A 6428-nucleotide genomic window follows, 5' to 3' on the forward strand; every position below is an offset into this window, starting at 1 on the left:
GGCTGCACTCTCAAGCAACCCGACTCTAAGGAGAGATCCTCCCGAAACGCGTACCGGTCACTACGGGCCTGGCACCCTCTATGGGTAAATGGCCCCATTCAAGATGGACTTGGACGCAATTCGATGTCTCGGGATAAACGGATCCTCCTGAACACTACATTTCCCAGCGGCGGTACCGCGGGATTCAGTGCTGGGCTCATTCCTGTTCGCTCGCCGCTACTAAGGAAATCCTAGTTAGTTTCTTTTCCTCCGCTTAATAATATGCTTAAATTCAGCGGGTAATCTCGCCTACTCTGAGGTCGTCAATTTCTTTGGTTTCATCGAAAGGTGAATAATGATGCTCGATGCAAAAAAAAAAAAAATAAACGAAAAGAAGCAAAAAAGCAAACACGTAGAGAAACTGTGCGTGAATCAACCTTTCGCATATTCAATTTTTCCTCCTCTCTCTCGTTTCAAAATGTTTGTATTTATCGTTCGATGAAACGAGCACAAGAGGGAAAAAAAAGTTGAGACACGACGTTCCCATAATTTTCGTGTTATTTCCTTTTTGCTTCAAACATTTTGCGGACTGCAGCTTCGTCGTATTGCTTTTATCAATTTTTAACAATTTCAAAGCGAAGACAACTCGCAAGACGATCCATTTCGTCTCGGTTCAATTTTAACGTCCGTCCGTATTATTTTTTGTTCCACAAGAGATTTCGAATAGGTTTCTTTATTTATCATCCCTTCTTTTCGAGCGCCACGGAAGCAAGAGGAAAAGCAAGAGCGAGAGAACATTTCGCGTATACTTCATTTAACAATTTTAACCAACACGCGATGTACTCCACACACCTCTTAGATTTAACAACTGCTTTTCTCTTCTTCTCCCCTTAGCGCAAGGGTAAACCCCATTTGTCTCTTCTTTGGAACGCAACAAAACTTTCGAGGACTGGACGACCGAGCGATGGTCGCGCGGTCTTCGCTTATCTTTAACAAACGAAGTAGTCCGTATGTATTCTAAATGTTGAAGCCTCCTAGAGCTTTAAGCCATGCGAGACATTGAAATGCTGTTTTAACGGGAGCATGCATAATTGCTGCAAACATACTTTTATCACAAGTTCTAGCCACGCCACGGAGGCTTCGAAGTTCCTTCACCATTCGCTTTCCTCTCTTTTGTTACACAGTTTCAGACTACGATCAGGGGTACCGAAACGCTGTATTGATTGTAAACAACCATTTTTATCTTGGAGCGGAGCGTTCCTTTACTCGTTAGATTTGTCTTGTCGCGTGTGTATTCGCTTTTGTCGACGCTTTTTAACCATTTAACTTGTTTAGCGAAGCTAAACGCACAGACAGACAAAACAAAAGGAACAGCATCGCGCGTCAAACAGCGACGACCCCATCTGAAGCGATCTTTCATTTATACACCGTTTGTAAACAGAGAGATGTATAAAGCGCGGGGAATCATTCGAAACCCTGGGCTATTCGAGCTTGCATTTCAGCAAATTATCATCTCAAACATTTCACTCGTTTGCTTTTTCTAAATTTATAGGAGAGCTTCTTTCGTTTATTTTTGACACACCTTTCGTAAATATCGTTTCTGGCAACGTCGGGAGCGTGGATTTTCTACAAGTGAACAATCGCGCCGATCCGATAACTTTCAGCAGGATGGAGAATCTTTATAGATTATCTTCCGAGAACTCGGTGCTTTCACGGGCGGTCGTTTATAAATTTTAACGAACGACTCGCGCGCCGTGACGCACTTGCGCTAGTTCGAAGAGATATTTCGAAATTTGTTTCTCTCCTTTAACGGCCTGCATTTAGTGTATCGGTTGCGATTTTCGTCACATCGTTTCCACGACAAACGCCGACGAACTGCCCAACTATCGCTCGTACGTTGCGACTCTTTCTTTGTTTATCGTTCATTCATTCTTTCAATTTCGTTCGATAATCCCGCTCCGAAACGTTCTACTTTCGTTGAACGACGCGCAGAGATGTTTAGAAAGAAATGAATTACTCTTTTTTCGAGAAGCAAACGCAAGCAGTCTTTTGTTAAGAAAACGACCCTCAGCCAGGCGTGGTCCAGGAATTGTATCCGTGGACCGCAATGTGCGTTCGAAATGTCGATGTTCATGTGTCCTGCAGTTCACACGTTGACGCGCGAATTAGCTGCGTTCTTCATCGACCCACGAGCCAAGTGATCCACCGTTCAGGGTAATCGTAAAATTTTGTATTTCAAAACTCTTTAGATCTTTAGAGTGTTATTTTCATTATTAACACGCATCACATTCGATACCCACATCACTCTCCCACCCGGCGCGTGCGGGAGAGCGAATTCGGGCGTCGCCAACGTATTTGTTTGTTTGTTCGATCGTTGACGACACGATCGCGTCCAAGGACGGAAACCGTCGGAGAAACGCCCAGTGGCACGCTCCTCTCGACGGTCGGGCGTAAAGTACATTTAAAAACCTTGAAAAGTACGAACGCACACAAGGAATGCGAGCGCGCGTCCTGTCGCTGAATCGTGGGTTGCGAGATTCGAACAGACACACGGCCGGCGACGATCGGTCTAACTAATGGACACATAGTTTTTCAAAGACTCGCTATCGTCGCTTCTCAGCCGGTCCGTAAACACCACACATCGATCAGGCGGACGCACGAATCTTACCACGGTGCGTGTTTCGTAGATTCCAGGTTACCCGCAAGTACCTCTCTCTCCCTCTCGAAAGAGGGAATCTCGATCCGTCCTTTTTGGACAATGGAGAAATCTTTTTATCGCAACACGGATGGCAAAGAAACAACCAAAGCGTAGGAGCGTGGGGACGAGAGCGACGAAAAGAACGTCGCGAAAACAAAGTTTCGACGGTTGCTCGTTCTAATACATCGTAGTTTCAACTCTCTCAGTTTTAACCACTCCTAGACGCTTCGTAAACTTTTAACAATTCTTCGCCTCCGCGAGTTTCATTTCGAATAGAGCGAACGCAACACGGACCAAAAAAACTCCGGTGATGCCAGATCATTTAGCAAAGATCAGACGGCGGGTCATCTGTATTCCTTTTCTCTCTTTTTTATATCTTTCCATTTAACTAGGGTGTCGCAACGACGGGTACATTTATATATTTATATATATTGTATTTCAATTTTAATGATCCTTCACTTTCGGTTTGTAATAATATGATCCTTCTTTCATTTCGATCCTTCATATTGTAGGTTAACCAACAGAAGTTTGTTTTTTTACGACTTGTATTTTTGTGGTTTGTTTGTTTGTTTCTTACGACTTGTTTGTACCCGATCAAGTAGACGACGACCCATAAGTATAAGTTAGAGAGATAAAGGTCGAGAGACCTCACGCAAGCGTCTTTTACTTCCATTCACATCAGCCAGAGAGAAATGGTCCGGCGTCGTGCTCTTTGGCGCCGTTGGTCGCACAGTTTTTTTGCCGGCGGTTCCGAACGGACGGGAGAAACGCGATGAGTAATCAAAGCGACCTCCGCACGTAACCGTGTCGGTGTAATTTTACCGCATCGCAGCGTTTTGGTATTTGTTTCTTATTGGCTCGAACCCGAGATTTATGTGTTTTGTGTCATGTATATGGTATTATTTATTATATCTTTCTCGTTTTGTATAATTTTTGGTCCGAGCTCAATAAACTTTTATATCGCTTTATCAATGATCCATTCAGTTAGGTTTTCTCTTGTATTTTTAATTTGTTAATGATCCTTCCGCAGGTTCACCTACGGAAACCTTGTTACGACTTTTACTTCCTCTAAATAATCAAGTTTGGTCATCTTCCCGGTAACATCGGCAATGCCGAGACATTGCCGCGCACCAGTCCGAAGACCTCACTAAATCATTCAATCGGTAGTAGCGACGGGCGGTGTGTACAAAGGGCAGGGACGTAATCAACGCGAGCTTATGACTCGCGCTTACTGGGAATTCCTCGTTCATGGGGAATAATTGCAAGCCCCAATCCCTAGCACGAAGGAGGTTCAGCGGGTTACCCGGGCCTTTCGGCCAGGGAAAACACGTTGATTCCTTCAGTGTAGCGCGCGTGCGGCCCAGAACATCTAAGGGCATCACAGACCTGTTATTGCTCAATCTCGTGCGGCTAGAAGCCGCCTGTCCCTCTAAGAAGATTTGTTTGTACGTTGGTAGTAAAAACCCACCGACCGAAGTCGGGGGCCTTCGAGATACCATAAGTTACGTCTATTTAACAGGCTAGAGTCTCGTTCGTTATCGGAATTAACCAGACAAATCGCTCCACCAACTAAGAACGGCCATGCACCACCACCCACCGAATCAAGAAAGAGCTATCAATCTGTCAATCCTTCCGGTGTCCGGGCCTGGTGAGGTTTCCCGTGTTGAGTCAAATTAAGCCGCAGGCTCCACTCCTGGTGGTGCCCTTCCGTCAATTCCTTTAAGTTTCAGCTTTGCAACCATACTTCCCCCGGAACCCAAAAGCTTTGGTTTCCCGGAAGCTGCCCGCCGAGTCATCGGAGGAACTTCGGCGGATCGCTAGCTGGCATCGTTTATGGTTAGAACTAGGGCGGTATCTGATCGCCTTCGAACCTCTAACTTTCGTTCTTGATTAATGAAAACATTTTTGGCAAATGCTTTCGCTTCTGTCCGTCTTGCGACGATCCAAGAATTTCACCTCTAACGTCGCAATACGAATGCCCCCATCTGTCCCTATTAATCATTACCTCGGGGTTCCGAAAACCAACAAAATAGAACCGAGGTCCTATTCCATTATTCCATGCACAGAGTATTCAGGCGAAGGTAGCCTGCTTTGAGCACTCTAATTTGTTCAAAGTAAACGTACCGGCCCACCTCGACACTCAGTGAAGAGCACCGCGATGGGATATTAGTTGGACCGCCCGCGAGGAGCTAAGCCCACCGGTAGGACGTACCACATAATGCCAGTTAAACACCGCGAGCGGTGAACCGACACTGTGACACACAGATTCAACTACGAGCTTTTTAACCGCAACAACTTTAATATACGCTATTGGAGCTGGAATTACCGCGGCTGCTGGCACCAGACTTGCCCTCCAATGGATCCTCGTTAAAGGATTTAAAGTGTACTCATTCCGATTACGGGGCCTCGGATGAGTCCCGTATCGTTATTTTTCGTCACTACCTCCCCGTGCCGGGAGTGGGTAATTTGCGCGCCTGCTGCCTTCCTTGGATGTGGTAGCCGTTTCTCAGGCTCCCTCTCCGGAATCGAACCCTGATTCCCCGTTACCCGTTACAACCATGGTAGGCGTAGAACCTACCATCGACAGTTGATAAGGCAGACATTTGAAAGATCCGTCGTCGGTGCTAGATGACCATACGATCAGCACAAAGTTATTCAGAGTCACCAAAGCCGACGATGGACGAACGGACAAGCCGTCCGCCACCGATTGGTTTTGATCTAATAAAAGCATTCCTCCCATCTCTGGGTGGAATTCTGGTTTGCATGTATTAGCTCTAGAATTACCACAGTTATCCAAGTAATGTTTTGTACGATCTAAGAAACCAAAACTGATTTAATGAGCCATTCGCGGTTTCACCTTAATTCGGTATGTACTTAGACATGCATGGCTTAATCTTTGAGACAAGCATATGACTACTGGCAGGATCAACCAGGGAGCTTAGTTATTATTGTAAATTTAAATTTTCGTCGTCGGCCCTCCCTGTAAGACCGATCGACGTTAAGCCATTTCTCTTTTGTATGTAACACACATTTCATAAATTTTGTACCTCTTATAGAGGCCAAATATTCTCCTCCTCCTCTCATAAAGCACGAAAATCACTTTCACAGCCGTGCATCCATCGTGCAAGCACGTAGACCACACACGCTGGACAATATAATAAAAGATAGCGCGGACAGTGGCATGCTATACAAATCGAGAAAGCGCGTACAGTGATCATGCTGGTCATTTTGCCACCAAATTTTATAATCTTTATCATTAGAGCGGGCCCACCAACCTCGTCTCTGTACTTTATACATTTCTCCTCCATCTGCACACACCTTTTCAAACATTAACGGAGAGAGTTCCTTGGACTTGCTTTAAATGTACATATTAGATATGTTGGAATCTCTCTCCTTTAGAAGTTTCCCCAGCCTTAAAACTTCTTTCATTTTTACTCCTCTCTCCATACTTATTTTCCTCTCTGAACGTATCAGAGAGGATTTTATTTCTGACACCTCTTGACTTTTCTTAAATTCAGGGACGTAATTTTGTTCATAATTCAGTGGACTTTTGTGTATTTTATACTTTAAATATTTCCAAACAGTCTCCCTTCTAAAAGTGATAGAACGAATTTTCGTCTAACACTACTTTCTTGGTTCAAAAATTTTATACAATCTTATAACTTTTTCAGTTTTAACAAATTTTGGTTACAGACAGTTGATGCTCAGTTTGTACAAGTATGCAACATTTATAAGTGCATACAGGTCACCA

At 44.6% G+C, this 6428-nt stretch overlaps 3 non-coding genes across 3 annotated transcripts in view; all 3 read right to left on the reverse strand.

Annotated features, from left to right (window-relative positions):
• LOC143308109 (large subunit ribosomal RNA) overlaps window positions 1–302 on the reverse strand; it is a 4041-nt gene extending 3739 nt beyond the window's left edge. The window contains exon 1 of the ribosomal RNA XR_013065115.1: window positions 1–302. This exon is cut by the window's left edge and continues 3739 nt beyond it. This is a non-coding gene — a ribosomal RNA (large subunit ribosomal RNA).
• A 1738-nt stretch (window positions 303–2040) lies between these two features.
• LOC143308111 (5.8S ribosomal RNA) lies at window positions 2041–2196 on the reverse strand. The gene has a single exon (XR_013065117.1). It is a non-coding gene; the product is annotated as a 5.8S ribosomal RNA (ribosomal RNA).
• Window positions 2197–3690: 1494 nt separating this feature from the next.
• LOC143308113 (small subunit ribosomal RNA) lies at window positions 3691–5613 on the reverse strand. Its single transcript, XR_013065118.1, has one exon. It is a non-coding gene; the product is annotated as a small subunit ribosomal RNA (ribosomal RNA).
• Between the last annotated feature and the right edge of the window lie 815 nt (window positions 5614–6428).

This window comes from Osmia lignaria, unplaced genomic scaffold (genome assembly GCF_051020975.1).
Source record: "Osmia lignaria lignaria isolate PbOS001 unplaced genomic scaffold, iyOsmLign1 scaffold0153, whole genome shotgun sequence".
NCBI classification, from domain to species: Eukaryota; Metazoa; Arthropoda; class Insecta; order Hymenoptera; family Megachilidae; genus Osmia; species Osmia lignaria.